We start from the raw sequence: 4473 nt of genomic DNA, 5'->3' as shown, positions 1-4473 counted from the left end.
GTTTAATATTCGAACCTTGACAAAACACTGCTTTTTAAAATTTAGTTGCACGGATTGAGTTAAACGGCTATTGCGGTGGATGAATCCACCCTAAATACTTGTTGCAAGTTTGCACAATCAAGGCATCTTTCATTCCTTTCTACCAAGTCACTAAAATGTAAGATCACATCTGCAGGTCGACTTGAACATTTAATAATCAAAATGGCCGAAGTGAGTATGCTGCATGTAAGGACAACATGTTTCATTAACTTTTTTTTTAAGTTTGCGTTATGCGTTATATTAACTTGCTTTCGACAGACAGCGCAGCAATATCATCATTGTGACAAGGCGGAGTAGAGGGCACAGCATCTCAAAATTACAAATTGAACCCATTCCTTGTCATTTATCACCTAATATAGGCACAGTGCAATTTGGAAGAAGGAGGAACTGCAGTTAGGGGAAAGGTGTCACGACCCTTCAGTCAGGTTTCCATTAAGACCATGATGTCGATGCAATCATTCGCAATAAGCTCGTCGGTTCCAAAGTCTTTGTTCGTGAGTGAAACAACATTCTGGAGCGCAATACAGAAAGGGGCATTGATGATTGGACCACTGGCGGAGTCCACAGCATCAGCACAGGGAAGTGTGAGTTAGAAAAGGGCGGAATCGGGCAAGATAACCCGTAAACTGGCACGCTGAGCGTGAATGTCAGCGAGAGAATCGAGTAAGGAATTTGTGGGAGCTGCTAGTGAGGTGGTAGCGCGAAGTATCTCAATGGGGCCTTCAGAGAATGCTCAGAGAGGCACAGACAGAAGCTGACGGCTGATCAAAGATGGAGTTAAGCCTGGGATGGCGGTTGAAGTGTAGGAAAGTCCAGGAGTACTGAAGGTGTAGGATTGGAATTTGAGCATGCAGAGTACAAGAGATAAAATAAATTAAAGGAGGGTGGAAAATAATGAAATGGAAATGGAAGTGATGGGCTCTGATGCAGAGCAGCAGCCAAAGTTCACAAGCAAATGGACACGATGAGGACTTAAGTTTCATAGCCTGAAGAGAAAATGATGTGGCCATTATGGATGGCAACGGCAGGAGAGGTTTTAGATTAGCGTATTCTGTGACCAATATATAACGGACATATCAATATTATAAGTGTTTCTTTGATGTGTAAACGTCTTCAGAGCGGTGTTCTTCCTGCTGGAGAACTATGGACCGATTACACCGTAAAGGTAGCAAAGTTGACATCTCTAAAGGAATGTATAAATAATTTATGTAGATGGAATATTACATACAGATATATATACAGCACATTTACACAGAGTGTCAAATTCTGCAGCTGTTAAAATGTCAAAGCAACTGATGGATGTCCCGTTTTGAGCTGCCTGATGTGTTCTTAATATATTCCACTTTGCCTGCTGCTCATTTCGCATGAGAGCATGGAGAGAATAAAAAAACGTGAAGGCAGAATTTGGTTGTCGTGAATCACCTTGAGCGACAGCGCATCAGACAGCATAACACCCGACATCCACTATACACGGCACCAGATATTCAATGAAATTGCCTGCAATATAGCTGAATATCAGATCAGGGTCGCCATTTGTTCCCCACCGCCCAAGATGAAACTGTAACTGTTGGACTACACAAGGACTGGGTGGTTGTCACTTCTACCAATGATGACAATGACTTTTTCTCTCCCCCTTCTGCACTTCCCTTCTCTGTTCTTTCTCACATGTCGTTAATTGGCAACACTGCTATCATGTAAAAGGTGACGCAAGAAGACAGGTCTGCGGTCTTTGTGCACAGATCTTTGAAAAGAACAGGCTAGATTTACAGAGCAGTTATTAAAGCATATAGGATCCTGATCTTTATAAACAGAGGCATACAGACCAAAACAAAAAAGCACATGAAGTAATGGTAAACCTATAGGAAACACTCCTTGGGCCCCAGCTGGGTGAATTGTGTCTAATTATGATCACTGCACTTTAGGAAGGACGTAAAGGCTTCGGAGAGACTACACAATAGATTTCCTAGAATGGGTCCAGGGATAAGGGATTACAGTTATGTGGATAGACTGGAGATATGGTGGTTGTTCTCCTTAGTGGAGAGAAAGCTGAAAAGATTCGACAGAGATGTTTAAATTCATGAAAGGTTTAATCCGAGCAAATAAGGATAAACTGTTTCCAATGGCTGAAGTGTCGATAACGAGAGGTCACTGATTTCTGATGTTTAATAAATAAAGCTAAGGCAACACGAGGTAGATCTCATTTATGTAACGAATGGTTAGGATTTGGAGTGCACGTCTTGATAGTATGGTGACTGGATTTCAATAGTAGCCCACAAAATTACATGAAAGAAATACTTTATGGAGAAAAAGTGCAGAGAAATGGGTAAAGAGTGGCGGAGCAGGATAAATTAAATTAGTCTTCAAGAAACGTTATGCACTGAATGGCCTCCCTTTGTGCCGTATTGTTCAATAATTCCTTTCTGTGGTATTGCCCAGTTCCAACAAAAGATATGAACCCGACATATTAACATGCTTCCTTACCTGATTTGTATTATTATCAGTTTCTATTTCTGTCTCAGATTTGCAGAATCTACTGTTTTCTGTTTCTTGCTCCACTGTCAGCAGTGCGCCACGATACACTACCTTTAACACCAAACCAGTCAACTCACAGGCTAGTGTTTCCATATGATTTAGCTACAGGTACCAGCGCATTTAGGAGAAATCGAATGGTTATAACTATCACGAAAAATTGGCTCAAGCTGCGGTTCGTTGCTGTAGAAAAATCAAGGCTGAGGGGGTGAGGGTAGACGTAGGGAATGTTTTACTCGAGTGGAGAGTCCAAAACTAAGGGTCAGAAATATTATCTAGTCATTAATACATTCAATAAGGAAATCAGGAAACACCTCTTTACCAAAGGAGGGTTCGATTGTGGAATGGTCGCAATACTAAGCACTTGATGTGACGAGCGAAGATGCATTTAAGGGGAAGTTAGGTAAGTCATGAGGGTGAAATGAAAAGAAAGATATGCTAGTGGGGTTAGATGAAGTGGTTTGGGCGGAAGATTGTGTCGAGCATAAACACTGGCACACAGAGTTGGGACAAATGGTTTGCTTTTTGTACAGTACGTTCTATGGTATCCTATATAAAATAGCATTAGAGATTGCAGAATATTGAAAATAATTGAGTTGCGCCCAAATCCCTTTATGCCTATTGTCATCAATCTTTAGGCTGATTCAAAAGTCCATTCAACCGAAGGAATTCCCCCCAACAAAACTGGTCACGCCCGCAGATCGGCATGGCGAGTTTCCACCGATTGCGCCCGTTTTGTGGTGTTCATCACATTGCGCCAAGAATGTAGGGTGCACAGGCACACGTGGTCACCTGAGTCTATAATTCATACAATTCGGTGACCAGTAGTAGTCTCCGACGCATCTGCTCTGATGATGCTATCTTCCATGATGGTGCTTCTGATATGACCTCCTTTTTCCTCAACCAAGGATTTCCCCCCACGGTGGTTGACAGGGCCCTCAACCGTGTCTGACCCATTCCCCGCACCTCTACCCTCACCCCTTCCCCTCCCTCCCAGAACCGTGACAGGGTTCCCCTTGTCCTTACTTTTCATCCCACCAGCCTCCATATCCAAGGGATCATCCTACGCCATTTCTGCCACCTCCAGCATGATGCCACTACCAGTCGCATCTTCCCCTCCCTTCCCCTGTCAGCATTCCAAAGGGATCATTCCCTCCGCGACACCCTGGTCCACTCCTCCATTACCCCCACCACCTCGTCCCCATCCCAGGACACCTTCCCCTGCAATCGCAGGAGGTGTAATACCTTCCCATTTACCTCCTCTCTCCTCACTATCCCAGGCCCCAAACACTCCTTTCAGGTGAAGCAGCGATTTACCTGTTCCTCTTTCAATGTAGTATACTGTATTCGCTGCTCACAGTGTGGTCTCCTCTACATTGGGGAGACCAAGCGCAGACTGAGTGACTGCTTTGCGGAACATCTCCGCTCAGTCCACAAGCAGGACCCTGAGCTTCCGATTGCTTGCCATTTCAACACTCCCCCATGCTCTCATGCTCACATCTCTGTCCTGGGATTGCTGCAGTGTTCCAGTGAACATCAACGCAAGCTCGAGGAACAGCATCTCATCTACTGATTACGCCCACTACAGCCTGCCGGACTGAACATTGAGTTCAATAATTTCAGAGCATGACAGCCCCCCATTTTACTTTCATTTTTAGTTATTTTTTCTTCCTTGTTTTTACATTCTTTTTTACATTTTTTAAAATCTTTTTTTGCATTTATTTCATTTCATCTTAGTTTGTTCAGTTTGCTTACCCACTGTTTTTTTCAGGTTTGCACTTGCTGCTGTTCAATATTCAGTGTATTCACACCTAATCTGTACTAATGCTTTGTCTTTCAACACACCATTAAGATATTGTTTGCCTTTGCTCCGTGACCTTTTGGTCAGCTATGTGGCCTGGTCCA

This window comes from Heterodontus francisci, unplaced genomic scaffold, assembly GCF_036365525.1.
Source record: "Heterodontus francisci isolate sHetFra1 unplaced genomic scaffold, sHetFra1.hap1 HAP1_SCAFFOLD_571, whole genome shotgun sequence".
NCBI classification, from domain to species: Eukaryota; Metazoa; Chordata; class Chondrichthyes; order Heterodontiformes; family Heterodontidae; genus Heterodontus; species Heterodontus francisci.
This window is presented reverse-complemented; position numbering follows the sequence as displayed.